We start from the raw sequence: 18,110 nt of genomic DNA, 5'->3' as shown, positions 1-18,110 counted from the left end.
GTGGCTGTGGCTGTGGCACAGGCTGGCAGCTGCAGCTCCAATTCAACCCCTAGCCCAGGAACTTACATATGCCACAAGTGTGGCCGCAAAAATAAATAAATAAATGAATAAATAAATAAATAAAACAAACAAACAAAAAAAAAGAAATTAAGGAGAATGAAAAAGAATGGAGAATGTAAATCTCCAAAAACAGAGGAATTCATATCAATCCGAGGGCCTTTTTTCCTTTGATTAAATTTTGAAATTTAATTTTATTCAGTGAATTAGAAGGGATTTGAAAAAAATCATCTATGTAATTTCTAATGGACATGCACAGAGGAATGTTAAATGCAGTCCATTTTAAGTAAGAGAAAAATACAAATTTTTTTGAAATTTATATATACGATAAAATTGAGATTGACAATAAAAGATTTCATAGTATATTTTTCTTTTTAGGCTGCCAAAAGATTAGGTTATTTTTAAATGTGGCTGATAATGTATGCCCTTGAAAGGCATTCATATAATCTGCATATTTCAAAAATAATTTTTTGGAACTTTATTATGAAACAAGACATGATTTGATGGCATTGTCTATTTTTTCTAGAGTTCTTATAATTATCATTTGTAAATGTTTTTCCTGTTATGTTTCAGCTAAAAAAATTCTAGATAAATGTACCTACTATATATTTTGCCTTAAAAGTGGTATCTATGAGCAACTTATTCTGTAAAATATAGAAGATTAAAGCATACTACAAAATGATATTGATTTTTTAAATAATTTTAACCATGCTTCCATAATGTATTCTATGGTATAAGTCTGTAAGACTGTAACAGGTGTTAGAGATAATATATTTTACCCTTCTCAAGGCCTTCTGTTTCTACTGGCAGATGTACAACATTTGGTAGATATTAATAAAAAAAAATCATGCATCATAAAGGGATGAATATATCCAAATTTAGCATAGCTTCAGGAAGACTGTTGGTGGAAAAAAATGGTCTATAGATATACTTTTGGTAGTGAACTAAATATTAAAGAGAAGAAATGAATGAAAGTGATTAAATATTATGTTTGCATAAAATTTGCCCCCCAAAACATGGATTTATAAAATGATGAAGCCTAAATGTTTCACTTATTCTAGTTCTCTGTCTCATGTATTCTTATAATATATTGTTCAAATGACAATGATATATTTGGCCTTCTATATCTGCAGGTTCCATATCTGTAGAATCAACTAATTTCAGATTAAAAATACTTTTTAAAAATCTAGAAGATTCCATAAAGAAAAACTTGAATTTACCACAGTCACAACTATCTGAATAAGCATTTATATCGTGTGATGTACTATAAGTAATCTAGAGATGATATAAAGTATACAAGTGGATGTATGTAGTTACATGCAAATACTGTGATGTTTTACCATCAAAGACTTGAGTATCCAGTGAATTTTAGTATCTGTGGAAGGATCCTGGAACCAGATCCCCGTGGATACCAAGGGATGAATGTGTCCTTTGCTTTTGATTATTTCTAAGGCTGGAAATATCATCTCATGCACCTGGAGAGTATCCTTAATGTAAGTAAATCAAGGTAGGAAGAGTCAGGAATTGTTCCACTCTTGGTGTCAGTGTGTGGTGGGGGGGGGAGGTTAAATTCTAGATTCTTTAATAAGGGAATATATCTGAAAACTAGGCTTTGATTGGAAGATACCATTTGAATAGAAACATACTCACTGGATGAATATGCCATATAAATGAGAACTACAAGAAGATTAAAGCATATCTATTTGGCTGTAGATCTGAGAAGAAGCAATATTACCCAAGCCGATATTAAGTGGAGGCAAGAACAATCTACATATATAACTCTAGATAAGATGAAGAAAGAAGACAATTTATAAAAATTAAAAAAACAATGCAATATGAGCATTAGCCACATGAAAGAATAGGCTGGAATACCTCTGATAATCTGCTGTGGGATACCAAAAACAATTTCATAAAAGTGGAATGTAGAGTCTACAACCACACAAAAGTGAAGGCAACCAGAGTTGGTTATATCAGTATAAGCTAACAGCTATCAAAAGTATATAGAGGAGTTCCCGTAGTGGCGCAGTGGTTAACGAATCCGACTAGGAACCATGAGGTTGCGGGTTCGGTCCTTGCCCTTGCTCAGTGGGTTAAGGATCCGGTGTTGCCCTGAGCTGTGGTGTAGGTTGCAGACGCGGCTTGGATCCCGTGCTGCTGTGGCTCTGGCATAGGCCGGTGGCTACAGCTCCGATTCGACCCCTAGCCTGGGAACCTCCATATGCCAAGAGAGCGGCCCAAAGAAATAGCAAAAAGAGACAAAAAAAAAAAAAGTATATAGAGGTAAATACAGATTATATATATATATATATATATATACACACACACACTACACATATATGATTCAAAATAGTGTGGAAATCTTTTTCTCTCTCACATATGCAATAATATAACTTTTTTAAATTATGTATTTTCAACTGAGCAAAATTATATTAAATTCATATAGAACAAACAGAAGAAAATAATGCAAATTTAAAAATTGTACTACTAAATATCAAAACATATTATAAAGCTATAATGATTAAATTTTTTGTATACATCTAAAAATAATCAATGTGATAGATTAAGGGACTCTAGTAAAACTTAATAATATGTTTACTATTAAACTGTATCTGTCATTTCTAAGTGTTTTGAAATAGTTTTATATAGCTTTTTCATAAATGATAGGGTAGAATATTATGTTGGCATAAAATCATAAATACATTTTATAATATTAATTTTTGTTATATTAAATAATTATTTAATACAAATGAAGACATATCCTGTCTTTGAATTAAATACTGTAGGGTCAACTTTGTTTAGATAACACATATATCTGGAGCAATATTTACTTTTAAAGTTTATTTTCTAGGCTATGAGATTTTTCCCCAATAAACACAGGATGAGATCCATGTACATAAAACAGGATAAATAAATGGGTAGAGAGAGAGAATGGAACACTGGAGAAGGGTATTAGCAAAAATATTTCCTAGTGGCTAGGCATACATGACCTCTGGATTTTAGTCCCAAGGGAGCATTTATTAATACCTCTGTGATTTTAGTATTAATCATACCATTTTTCTTTAGCTATACCATGTGAGTTGTTTATCTGGGTATTTAACAGAGTAAGTGCTTAGTAAATATCAACTTTCATTCTCTCCCCTTTCCTCTCATATCACTTTCCTTATCACTTCCTACAATATCCAGAAAATTCTAGGAAATCATCATATTTTAAATTCATGTTTTCATACTGCAACCTGAGAAGGTTCTTCAGTTTCTAAGAGGCTGATATATAAAGCCAGAATGCAAAATCACATCTTACAGTTATCTTTCAATAAAATAATAATGCCTTTCCTCCCAAAATAAGAAGTGAACTTTAAGTTTTCCTTTCTGTTATCAAGCCACTTCAAAAATATTTCTCCTTCTCCTTCAAATAACAAATATTAATAATAAACAATAACTCTGAGGGTCTAATCAGAGGCTGCTTCTTTCTATTGAATTTACTTGTATAGGAGCCAGGTGATCTAGGCTTTGACCATCTAGGACTTCTGCTTGAAGCCTTGACTTAATGCAGAAGCTCAGGTTCACCCCCCTGAACTTAAGAGAAAATCCCAGGTTTAGTTTCCAGATACTGGTGTTTGTATCATCATTTGTACCAGTAGATCATGTATTTGTTATGTCAACTATTTATTGTATCAACTAGTATTGGGTTCAGCTGCAGAACAGAAAAATAAAATAGCAGTGACACAAAGGAGATAGAAATTTATTTTTTATCATGTACCTGTCCAGGTACAGTCTGAGAATGGCATTGCTCTCCCATGGCTCAGAGACTCTGCTCCTTCTATTCTGTACATTTTCCATTTGGGGTGTTTACCTTAGGTCAAGTGTTTTCTTTTAAAAATTATGTAGCAGAAAGAAGATGGCAAAACAGTAGAAGACAGCAAAGAACACAGTCCATTATCTCTTGAAGGTTCCTAGACTTGACCATATGGCACCTTTCTTATAATTGACTTATCAAACTTCATCATATGACTCTATTTATCCTCAGATGAAACCTAAGTAATAGTCACTTTGACCTGTGCCCAACTAAACACTTTGGGTTTCTATTAAAATAGAATGAGAAAATCAACATTATGGATAAAACCACTTCGCCACAATTAATAACTGATCTAAGCCCTACTGTCTTTGTTGTTGTTGCTGCTGTTGTTGTTTCCTCTTATTTTCTGTGAGCACAAGCATGTTTTTAAAAATGTGCTTATCATGTATCTAGTATCTATTGGGCAAGGAAACAGATCTTTTTAAATTATTTAATTGGTTACATGGAGAGAAACAGAAAATAGGATTTTATTTTTTTGAGTGTATTATTACTACTAACGAGGATATGGGTTTCCTTCATATTCAGCCAAATTGTGGCTATGTGTTTCAAATTTTGAGGGGAGGAAAAAAAAAAAGAATAGCTCCTCCTAATGACTGTTAAGCCATGGCGTTTCATTGTGGAACAATAAAATAATATTAGACAAGTCTACTCTGAGACCAAGATGAGGCAAACTAGAAGAACAGCAGTCCATAACTATGTTTTAGCAAAGACAAACAATAACATTGTAAAATAACATTCACCAAACATCCTCTCCCAGTTAACAGCAGTGATTGCCGCTTTCCTAAGAATTACAATTTTAGGAATTCCCGTCATGGCTCAGCAGAAACAAATCTGACTAGCATTGATGAGGACGCAGATTTGATCCCTGGCCTCACTCAGAGGGTTAAGGATCCAGCCATGACCACTGGCGTAGGTCACAGACATAGCTTGGATCTGGCATTGCTGTGGCTGTGGCACAGGCCAGCAACTATAGCTCTGATTTGACTGCTAGCCTGGGAACCCCCATATGTTGCAGGTGCAGCCCTAAAAAGACAAAAAAAATTACCCTTTTAGTTCCTTTTTATCTTCTAGTACAATTATTAAAATAGCCAATCATATAATCCCTTCTTTTTCTGACAACATCCAATCAAGAACAAAATTGTTTTCTTGTACCACCTCCAAGATACTAAACAATGCTCCAAAGAAACCTGTCCAAATACTCTCTTAAAGAGATGTCTTATACGCTCCACCACATGCCTTGCTCACTCCCTTGTTTCAGGAACAAAGCAACTCATTTTTGTTCAACTGCAGTGTGCTCTGCTCTCTTTGAACTGAGGGACATCAATATATATTTGTAATTTGGAAGATACCCGATACATTAAATAATTGATTTTCATAGCCACTTTGGTCCATTATGTGTGGGTTTTGCCAATTTATTTCAATTTTAATTGACCTCTAGTATTTAACAGATATATCAGTGTTTAACAGATACATATATGTATATGTAAAATATACATATAAATGTATATATAATATATAACTTCTTTCTGCTATATATATATGTAAACATTGTCCATAGAAAGCTACTACAAAAATGTGGTTACAGACATATGTAGCTTGGATCTGTTAAACATTATATATATATGTAACATATGCATATACATAATATATATAAAATATGTAACATTAGATATATATATATGTAATGTTACTAGTTTAATTTTGTTGATATAATTTGAAACTCTTCAGTTTCATTGAAGAGAAAAAACAATCTGAACTAATTTAAACCAAAGAATAGGATTTACAATAAGTATTCCAATGCATCTGCAAGCAATTATATTTCAGATCATAACTGGCTCTCAGGAAAAGACTAGAATCAGAAGCTGTATCTGTCTATTTTTTCTCTTTTCTATATATCTCTTTCTCTGTTTTTTTTTTTTTTCTTCTTATGAGAATAGATTTTTCTACTTCTCCTTTTAAGTGTCAGGCTAGTAATAGCCACTCTACAGCTTCCAAGTTTATAAATCAGCCAAGACGACTCTTAAAAATGAATTAAACTACTTGGATCTAGCCATGAAATCAAGGAAGAATATCTGATATTCCCAATTTAAGTCCAACTAATGGTGACAGAATGAGTGGGCTCACATTATAAAAGACAGGTTATTGGATGTATTCATGCAGAAAATTGTCACTTGCACAGAAACCACTGAAGGACTGACTATAATGTTTCATATTTCAAATTATTGCAAGTGATTTTTATTTTGGTAGGATTTTTAAAATTTATTTATTTCACATTAATTGTAGAATATTTGAAAGAAAAGAATAAAAAAGAGATTTCGCTCTTCTCTTTCCCAAGATTTAGTTAGCCCTCAATCTCTTCATCTTTGCTCAAAATACTTTAATAAGCTATGGATTGAAGGATTAAAAATGAAAATGCCTATGGAAATTACATTCATTTATATTTCATTTGTTTTGGAGATCTCTAGAGTAATAAGAGGAAGAGAACTTGATAACAGTTTACAAGGTGTTAAGTCACTTCATACAGAAGAAAGAGAGGAAAGAGAATGGCATAAAGTGACAGGAAAGAAAATGAGACCTATACCTGATTTACAGACAGGAATTTAGAGATATTACTTATGGCTCTTTTTTTGCCATTGGGATTGTATACTAATTGATGAGGCTCTGAAGCAATGATAGGGAGAAAAGAACCATTTGTGAGTGGTTCGAACAGATTATTTACCAACAGATCACATAGAATAAAACTCAAGAGCTGCCAGATTTAGTAGATGGAGAAGAAGTAAAGAAAGTCTTTGACATGAACAAAAGACTAGGACTTAACTATTTTTCTGGACCCCATATAAATTTCCAGATTCTTGTGCTACTTTCAAGAATCAGAGTCAACAAACAATGAGATAGACTTGTCTGTCAACTTGTCACTCTGCATTCTTTTTAAATAATATTTTTATTGAAGCATAGCAGAGGGTTGCACAAATAATATTTTTAATGAGTCACCAAACACAGAGAGATCAGCTTTTTTGAATCTCAAGCGAGTCAGATATCAGACTGGAACATGTACCATTGGCTTTCCTGGGTCTCCATGCTGGGACTTTGTCTCTATAATTGCCTGGTTACATGAGTAAATTCCTCACATAATCTCAATCTCTCTGTATCTATATAGATACATAGATAAAGATTACAGATACTTATCTATACCAGTATCTATACCTATCATATCTCCCATTGACATTGTTTCTTTAGAGACCCCTGACTAATACATCCACTCAGCTCAATTTTATTGGTACATTCACTCCCATGGGTCATAGCTTCATTATACATCTACAGATTCACCTTTGTCTGACTGAAACTAACTCTGCATCACCAGCTTTGACCACCAGCCAATTGACACATTGGTACAATAGCTGTATCCCTTGCTTCAAGGGAGGCCAATTTGATGTGCAATCTATACTTCAGATTGTAGGAGAAAATGTCCCAATAAAATTGTAGAAAGGAGAGACCCCAGCCATGATGACTAAGCAAAGTCTAGCCAACTGCCCCAACTACCCCTCCCCCATGCATCTGCTTCTGTAAATTTGTTTCTGCATCTCCTACCTTGCCTGATGTCACTCCAGTCCAACTAGCCAAGCATGGACCCGGAAGAAGTAGCCCATAAAAGCCTTGTGAAACCCTTCCTCTGGGCTCAGACTCTGGAGATCGATCTCCTCTGAGCCCGCCTGTGTAATAAACCTGAGTTCTCCAACTCTCCGAGCGCTCGCTTGGTTTCTCGCCCGGTGAAAGAGCTGACCCACTGCAGCCACAGAGCTGCTGGAGCTAGTACACTACAGCCACAGGGCTATTGCCAGAGCTGATAAGCTGCAGCTCAGGGCTGCTGGGTAGCTGCGGTAACAAGATCATCCTAGTAACATCAGGTCAAGTCTAGTTTCCATCAGAGATTATATCCTATCTTTGCTTTTGGCCCCTGTCCAATTTCACTTTCCTCATTCCTCTTCCAGTAGAATATCCCACATAAACCATTGAAAAAGAATCTCTTCCTCAGACTCTTCCTCTAAGGACTTGAGAGAAGTTGTTCTAGGAAGCAAATTTTGCAGACGTAATTCTGGAGTTGTATAGTTTAAAAGATGACAGCATTATCACTAGTGGTAGATGTAAATCTGATGGCCCTAGGCATGCTTATGCAGTATGATTGCTCATACTTTTATCTTTGATGAGCTGGGATGAAATTCAGGTAGAACAAAATTTACTAGCTGGTACAAGTTTTGGGCAATTGAGAGGCATGGAAAAAGTGCTAATTATAAAGACAATGGAATTAGAATGGCTGATTCACTGAAGTGAGAAATTTCCAAGCTTGAGTCTACTAATCAACACTTTAAAGCAAAGTGGGAAAATTCAAAAAGCTTTGTATGCAGCATTTAGAGAGACCCTCCTCACACCAATCAGAATGGCCATCATTAACAAGTCAATAAATAAATGCTGGAGAGTGTGGGGAGGTGCGGGCGTGTGCCCTCCTTCACTGTTGGTGGGAATGTAAATTGGTATAACCACTATGGAAAACAGTAAGGAAATACCTTAGAAAACTAAATATAGAAGTACCATATGGTACAGCAATCTCACTCCTGCGCATATATCTAGACGAAACTTACATTCAAAAAGATACATGTCCTCCTAAGTTCACTGCAGCACTATTCACAATAGCTAAGACAGGGAAACAACCTAAATGCCCATTGACAGACGAATGGATTAAGGCCATATATATATATATATATATATATATATATATTTACTACTCAGCCATAAAAAAAGATAAACTAATGCCATTTGCAGCAAATGAATGGATCTAGAGATTCTCATACTAAGTGAAGTTAGCTAGAAAGAAAAAGACAAATACCACATGATATCACTTAATTGTGGAATCTAAAAAATGGCGCAGATGATCCTATCTACAAAATAGAAACAGACCACAGCTGAGAGAGCAGATATGTGGTTCCCAGGTGGGAAGGGGGAGGGCGTGGGATGGGTGGGCATTGCACGATTTTGGTATGGATGGGCAATGGAGATGTACTGTGCAGCACAGGAAACTGTGTGTGATTGGGTCACTTTGCTGTAAAACAGAAATTGAAGAAATGCTAAATCAATTATACTTTAAATGAAAAAAGAATTAGTTAAATATGCTCTCTCCTGCCAACAAAAATACAAAAAAATAAAAAATAAAATAAAGAGACCCTTATCATACAAGGTTGTGGTCATGAATAGAGATCAGGGAAGGAACTTAATTTTATGAGTGGGAGAAATTCAAAGATGCTGAATTCTAAGTCCAATTCATTCTATTATGTGAAATTTAGTCCCTTCATAGGGAAGAATAGGTACCATTAGACTTGGATGGACATATATTTGTATATTTTTTGAGAACCTTGAATCCCCAGATTTCCCTGAAACTTCTGAGACTGCATTCTCAATTTCCTGCATTCTTAATATCTATGGATTTACTTTTTAATACAAGAAGTTTTACTTGATTCTATTTTCTTGATTTAATTTATTTTCTAGAATTCTACATTTATCTTTTAGCTTCTTGAAAATGTTGGTCACATTCACTTCAAATTTTTGTTTGTTAACCCAATACCTAATTTTTCTGGTCTATTTCTAGTGTCTATTTACTTTTTCTTGCTTTTTGTTTTTTACAATAATTTGTGAGTATCCATACTTGGCATTATAAATGACAAATTGCAGAGATAATTTTACATTTCATACTATCTTACTTTCTCTATAGGAGGTTTCTTTTGCTTCTTGAGGGTTGTTTGGCTATAAGCAGCACGTGTTAATCCAATATACGATTGACCTGATCAGTAAGGGCCAGAAATCTGAAAAAATAACAAATAAGAAAGCAAAAAGAAAAATGTAATATCATTTTTTCATTTGTGCAGTAAAATCTATTGGTCTCCATAGAAAATAATCCCTTCCTTTTAAAAATGGAGGCTTATGACAAATTCAAAGTTATACATGAAATTGTCATAAAAGCATGAAAAAATGTACCTACACCAAATGCATTTTGAGGAATTTTTTGAAAGATAAGGCAAATATATTTTAGATGTTTGCAGTTGATGTGGGTTAAGAACATTGCAGTTACTAAATAGGTTGAGTGTATAGACCAAGAGGTAAAGTGTAAGCCAGGAGAAACTGGAGCAAAATATGTTATCACAAGTTTGTTGAGGTAGTTTTGATCAAGAGATCAAGAGGAAGGGCTAACAAAGCCACAAAATAGCCTCTCTCTCTCTCCCTCTCTCTCTCTCTCTCTCTCTCTCTCTCTCTCTCTCTATATATATATATATATATATATATATATATATATATATATATAAACACATTAAGGAGGCTTTTGTAAAGACATTCTTCATAACAATAAAAAAAGAAGTCTGGTTATGGACAAAGTGAATGTCTGGGTCCAAAGAAAATTACCAAATGCCCAAACTAGTCATTGAAGGGTCTGAGAAGAACTACTGGAAGTGGATGATTGCAAAAAAAAAATAGTAATTTTGTGGTTTGTGATAGCAGTGAATAGCTGATAACTGCAATTCTATGAAGACTTTGTGGAGCCATTCCATACCACAAATACAATCAGGGGCTATATAGGAAGTGACATGACAAATTTCATCTCAACAATGCAAGCAGGTACTAAGTATAGGGTTTGTTGTTTGTCACAGTAGGGAATGGAGTTAAAGATAGTTCTGTCAAACCTCACTCATTACAGTGATGGTCACTTTGTTGAGATTAATCTAAAAGCCATTTTTAAAGGATTCTATTCTTATAGTGAAGAGATTTGCTGTCTATTTCCTGAAACCAATAACATTTTTGTTGATTCTTTTTTTCTATGTACTTTTCCCACAGGCTTTTTTTTTGTCAATCCTGAGTCAATCAAATAAAATAATAGCACTTTGAGATAATGTGTATGCACCAGTATGACCCATGAGTTCCTAGTTTTATTACCCATACATAAAATATGAAGATATATGTATGGTTTGCAGGTTATGTATGTATATTTCTGTGTATGTATGCATGACTTTATGATGCATATGACAGCTCCCCACCTAAGAAGAAATTATTTCACCCAAAATTTGAGACCAAGAAGCTGCATAGATAAACCATAACTGAATTTATTCCTTTTTTTGCTCTAATTTTAACAGGTATGTCAGGCAACAAATGCTAATAGAATATCTAGAGTAAAATGTACACTGTCCTTTAAAATTAGGATAGAACCCAGTACTATCCCTGTTCAAATGACAACACTTTGCAAATTTCACCACATTGCTGCCATTTTTCAAAATACATTGGAAATAATTAAATCTCTGATATTTCTGATGTTAAGGATACTCCTTAGCAGAGTGGAATGCATACATTTTAAAGTTACATGCAGAGGTCCTGATAGGATGACCAACTCACCCTGATCTTTCTTTCTAGGATAGCCCCAGTTTTAGCTCTAAAACACCAACATGGAGGGAAACTCAGTCCCAGAGAAACCAGGGTGATCGCTCATCCTACTGGAAATAGTGGTTAAACAACATAGATAAAGCTCCTGGCTTTAAAGATCTTACATCTAGGTTTTGATAAACAGATAACAAAGTCTAAATGAATACATAAAACACTTTCATCCAAGCACAGATGAGTGATTTATGACATGAAAAAGAATGAAATCCAGGATGACTAAAGATTTTGGTGGTAGCAACAAGGACTTTGGTTGATATTAAGAGAAGAAAAAAGAAATTCAGTTTTAAATAAATGTCTTAACTAGTGCCTCAAATCAGCCTCAGAAAGTATGCAAGACACCTGTATTTTATTCCCAGAATTGTCAATAATTAGCTGTGTGACCCTAAAAAGATACAACTTTTCTTTCTTTTCTTTTTGTATTTTAGGGTCACACCCGGGGCATATGGAGGTCCCAGGCTAGGAGTCTAATCAGAGCCACAGCTGCCAGCCTACACCACAGCTCACAGCAATGCTGGATCCTTAACCCACTGAGCAAGGCTAGGGATTGAACCTGCAACCTCATGGTTCCTAGTCGGATTTGTTTCTGTTGCACCACGACAGGACCTCGAAGACACAACTTTTCTGAGTCTGAATTTTTTTCACCTGCGAGTTAAACAAGATGGGCAATTTAATCTCTGTAGTTCTGTCTAGATCTAAAATTCTAGAATAGAACTTTTCTAATCAAGATATAAATGATAATTATGTTCCTAGCCATAATAGACATCATGTCACCTATTTCTGTCCAGTTGCTACTCAGTCAGTTAAGAAGTAGAAAGTAATTGGCCTTTTGCCTTTTGAACAGTGCTATTCATTGTTTCATCAGAAGTTATATGGGGAATAGAAATTTATTGTTGTGTCACATTTCACCTGCTGGGAAGGGATAGCAGCTAATAATGGAACTGTTTACAGCAAAATGCTTTTGTACAAAAGAGTTTGCCTTCTGTGTGAAGCAGATGAGGGATTTTGAGCTGGTTCATTTCCTCATCATGACTTCTTAAAAAGACTTTCCACTTGCTGGGCAATCATTTAAAAAGCAAAGTGAAGTTTATAGTTTTATATCCCTTGTAGCATATACAAAGAGGACAAAGACTTTCTCAATGGTGAGATATTTAAAACCATTTTAAGAGTGCAGTCATCATAAGCAATTATCTCCCCAGTGACCATTCTTCCAAGGCTCTTTTCACTATACAGACTTATTAAGCCCTTGTGCCTTAGAATCCAATGATCTGGTTTGGAAACAGCTCTCCATTAGTTATGACATGGTAGACAGAATAATTACCTTCTTTTATAAAACAGGGATAATATTTCCTATATTATAGAATTGTTTGGAGCTTAAGTGTGATAATATAAAGTCTGAGTACAGTACTTGAAACATACTAACTCCCCAATAAATGTTTCCTAGAACCACGATTATTTTAAAATCCAAAACTAGTCCTGTGGGACAAGTTGTAATAAAGCAGTGGCTCACCATGTGGCATTACTGAGCAATTTTTTAATATATCAAAGCCACTTTTATCTGTTATGCCAATGTATTTATAAATGTGGTAAATTTCATGGTGTTCAATAGGTTAAATCTTGGATTTCAGCAATTTAAGATCATAGCTGTCTCTAAATATGGTATAGATGCACATAATGAGGTAATTATTTTTAGTTGGCAGTAAGTGCATTATCAGCAAACATTAAGTGGACAGTGGGACCATGGAATATGTGAACATTAGATATGTTTAACATAAATAGTTGATATGAAGTATAAAAGAGTTTAATAATTTTTAGGAAAAAAAAACATAACATAGATAGTTTAACATAAATAGTTTAACATAAACTATTAACATAAATAGTTGATATGAAGTATAAAAGAGTTTAATAATTTTTAGGAAAAAAAAGGACTGTCATGGTTTATAAGTAAAACAAATACTTTTTCTCTGCCTTCTTTTTTTTTTTTTTTCCTTGTCTTTTTGCCATTTCTAAGGCCACTTTCGCAGCACATGGAGGTTCCCAGGCTAGGGGTCTAATTGGAGCTGCAGCCACCGGACTACACCAGAGCCACAGCAACGTGGGATCCGAGCCGAGTCTGCAACCTACACCACAGCTCACGGCAACACCTGATCCTCAACCCACTGAGCAAGGGCAGGGATCAAACCCGCAACCTCATGGTTTCTAGTTGGATTCGCTAACCACTGAGCGATGACAGGAACTCCTTTGTTTTTTTTTAATTATGAAAATAGGAAGATTGTTCACACTTTTCTAGAAATAAAGTTATTTTACACAGAAGAAAGCAATTGATTTGAAACAGAAAATAGTCTTTAAAACCCAAGCTAAAGAATAGTATATTGATATTTATAAGCTTTGCCTTATACAAGGTTGAAAATGATTATTTGATAGAGACAAACAAGGATTAGATAACTCAAATAAAATAAACCATGGGATGTCTTTAATGGTATAGAATAGAATGCGTTCATACTACTTTATGTTTTATTTTTGTTTACATGTTGTGTAGAGAATAAAGTGAAATTTTAAAGATTTAATACCAATTTTCCTATTTTAAGAAGATTAGCTCCCTGTGCACAATTCTCATGATCTAATGGCAACTTCCTGAGTTGGCAAATCATTATAACCTTTAGTATTTTAACAATACAAAGGTAAGAGGACATTCATATCATATTTCTATTCTGAGAAGTAAGGTATTTTCTGATCACATAAATGCTTCACATCCAAGTAATATATAGAATAGATTTTTTTTTTTTGGAAAATAGATCACTATAGATTTCAGAAAAAAATGAATTTAACATCACAGTGAAAGAAAGACTACCTAGAAAAATGTAAAACAAACAAAGTAAAACAAAAATGTTGGTAAATAATTTAAAGTTTTAATATTTTTAAAGATTTTTAATACAATAATACTAATGAAAGGGACTCTCCCCCTTTTCTCTGATCCTTAGAAGTTTCTAGCTTTCTGCTCTCCCTCTCCTGAAATCATATATCAATTAGTATTCTATCATTTAAAAAATGGTATATTACCTCCTGGAAAATAGTCACTAAAGAAAAATTGTCACCTTGTTTAAAGAAGATATTAGTAATATCTGGGGAAAGGAAAGTTTTTTTCCTTTTGTGCTTATAAGGCCATCAAGTTTTAAAGAATTCCTATTTCTTCTTGATAAAAACTCTATAGAAAAGGATTGTTTCAGTGTTCACATGAATATTTCCTAGTGATTATTCTTGAAATACTTGATATTCTTTACATATGCCTTTGGAGATGGGGGAACATATATTAGTTTTACCAAATATACTATATAAAATATAGAATTCAATTAAGTAATCAAATAATTGAGATAGTACCTGAAAAGGTAAAATGTTAATATACAAGTATAAATAAATATCCCGTTATAAGATAAAGCTGATGACTCATGTATTCATTTACCGATTCTGCCAATTACGGTTAGATGAATAGATAAATTAATAAATTTTTCTGGCTATGCCTTTGGCATGTGGAAGTTCCTGAGCCAGGGACTGATGCTGCACCACAGCAGTGACCCAAGCCACATCAGTGACAATGTAGATCCTTAACTGCTAGGCCACCAACAAACTCCCATAATTTCTTTTGATAAATAGAAAAGTCCTATCCTTGTCTTAAATATTCTGATGTATCTCTTCCACCATAATATCCCAATTTGCTTCTCTTTTGAGAAGATACTATCTTCTCAGGATCCCTACAGTCTACAAGATTTTGTACATAATTGCTTAATTCTTATTATTTGAAATATAAAGGTAATATTTACCATTTCTGATATAAATTACATAATATATATGCTTTTTTAAAAAAGCATGCAACCATCCTTTATAAAATATCCATACCTTCCCACAGAGAGCAAAGTTGTAGTAGCTCATGCCTTTTTTTTTTCTTATTCTCTTTCTTCCTTACCACATTATTCTGTTATTCTATCAGTATAAAATCATCTTCCTAAATGAACATTCTCTAAAGAAGGTTTTAAGTATCTCATATGTGGAGGGTTATACTGTATTTACCTTGTGTTTGAGGGTGGTGGCATATAAAGGGATTATTAGTAGCATTAGTAGCTGTGTTTGAATGAAATACTGGAGTTTTGCCACTTACAGATCATTCTGTATGTATCAGGAACATGGCATAGGTATGCTGTCCTAATAATGATAACACTAAATGGTATTATTACTATCCTTAGTTTTTAAGATAAGGAAAATTGGTTTTAGAAAGTCTAGAAAAATTCCCAAGGCATTGCTTGAAGAAATGTGTGTTATGGTTTTCTGACTTCAAAGCTCTGCTTTCTGTCATTCTATGCTATATTATTAAGAATTAAAGGGTCACCTTTTGAAGTTTGGTTGATGACACATATGCAGACTGTGATGGGTCCTTACAAAAATCACCTAGGGAGCTATTAAATATACATCTTTTCTTGCACCAATTCAGTTTTAATGAAGAAGAATCCCAGGTGTGGGATCATGGAATACATATTTAAAAATCCTCCATAGTCTTAGAAATTATCATGCTAAGGGAAGTTGGTCAGACAATGAGACACCAACATCAAATCCTATCACTTACATGTGGAATCTAAAAAAAGGGCACAATGAACTTGTTAGCAGAACAGATAACTGACTCACAGACTTTGAAAAACTTATGGTTTCCAAATGAGATAGGTTGGGGGTAGGGGGATCCACTGAGGGTTTGGGATGAAAATGCCACAAAGTTGGTTGTGATGATCCTTGTACAACTATAAAGGTAATAAAATTCATTGAGTAATTTAAAAAAATCAAAACAAAAAACAAAACAAACAAAAAAGAATGAAAAACAGTAAGCACAAGTATATCCTCAGGAATTCTTCTGATTTGAAAAAGGATCTCAATATATGTTGCAGGAAGAAAGTACCATCCTAGATAAACTTGAGCATTAAAAAGGCACATGTAATTTTATCAGAAGAATTTCTCTGTAGTTTATTCCCTGAAATTATCATTGAAATTAATCTGTGGGAAGCACTGTTCCATCAGATTAAAATATTTGTTATAATATCACAAATTTTAACTCTTGAACTCACAATATTTTCTTTTACTTCTCTATTTCCTTTATGCAGTTAATGTTTATGTGAAAAAGATCAGAAATTTTTCCAGAATTTCCAGCGACAACATCTTTAATTTTCTCTTTTTAGTTGCAGTACAGCACAATGTTAGGCACCAGAATTACGGCAGCATTTACATATAGGTACCACTGTCGTTTTGAATCACTTTTAGTATAAAATTTTTCTCTAACTTAATGTCTTACCTTTTTATAAACTTCTCTTCAGACTTACTGTGATAATAATAAAAAGTCAACTAATAAAAAAATAAAGTAAAAAAATAAAAATCCTCAAGTTATTGTGATGTATAGTTAAGTTTGATAAATAACCCCTTTTATCTATAATTTGGCACTTTGATATGCATGCACAGGGTCACAGAGTAACATGTTCTTATTTCATGTAGAAGTATAAAATTCCCAAATCAATAGGGGAACTAAAATTGGAGCAATGCTCAGAGCATATACGCTTTGTTTACTCAAGATTTTAGTAATGAGTAATGAAAAATTTGAAGACACTTGTTTATGCTAACGAGAAAAATAAAGAAATCATGTAGGAAAACATATACTTTAGTTTTCATTAGGCAAAGACTCAAATGATCAAAGTTATTTTCTTTTATATTATCAATATTTTACCATATTACAAAATCTATATTTATTATACTTGAAGAATTATTTATGGTTAGAAATATAAAGCAAAAAATTATCTGAGCTGGAATTAAATTTTCATTGATTAAAATCTTTTTCCTTTTATGGACTCACCGACTATTCTAGAAGGTTTTTTTTTAGATTTACTGAAATATTCTGAAAAATTATAGAGAGCTCCCATCTACCCTTCTTCTCCCAATTCAAATAATTTATACAACCTGAGTAAATCACAGCTTTATTTGGAATTCAGCAGTTTTTCATTATTAGTTTTTTCCTGTCCCAGATTCAAAACCAGATCACACATTTCATTTAGATTTAATGTCCCCTTAGTATGAGCTAATCTAGAAGTTTCCATAATTTTCATACTCGTTCTTCTCTTTAATACTTTTGAAGAGTACTGGTCAATTATTTTGTAGAATATCCTTTAATTTTGGTTTGTTTGTGTGTATTTATGGCATATCTTTTCCATCCTTTTACTTCTAAGCTACAAGTGTCTTTATACTTAAAATTGATTTATCATATACAATATGTCTTGCTTTAAAACACAGAAAAATATTTCTTTTAAATCATTCTTGTATTAATCTGATTATTGATAACTAGTTTAAATATATCATCTTTTGAATTCTTCATCAGGTAGTTTCAACATTTTTGTCACATCTGAGTCTATTTCTAAAGATAGCTATGTTTCTTGGAAGATTGTAGTTTCAGTCTATATTTTAGAAAACTTGTAATTTATTTCTTATTTAAATTTTTTTTTTACTTTTTTATTATTTTTTATTTTTTCCCAATACAATTATTTTTCTACTGTACAGCATGGTGACCCAGTTACAAATACATACACACAGTCTTTTTTCTCACATTATCATGCTCCGTCATAAGTGACTAGACATAGTTTCTAGTGCTATATAGCAGAATCTCATTGCTAATCCATTCCAAAAGCAATAGTTTGCATCTATCAACCCC

Source organism: Sus scrofa, chromosome 5 (genome assembly GCF_000003025.6).
Source record: "Sus scrofa isolate TJ Tabasco breed Duroc chromosome 5, Sscrofa11.1, whole genome shotgun sequence".
NCBI classification, from domain to species: Eukaryota; Metazoa; Chordata; class Mammalia; order Artiodactyla; family Suidae; genus Sus; species Sus scrofa.
This window is presented reverse-complemented; position numbering follows the sequence as displayed.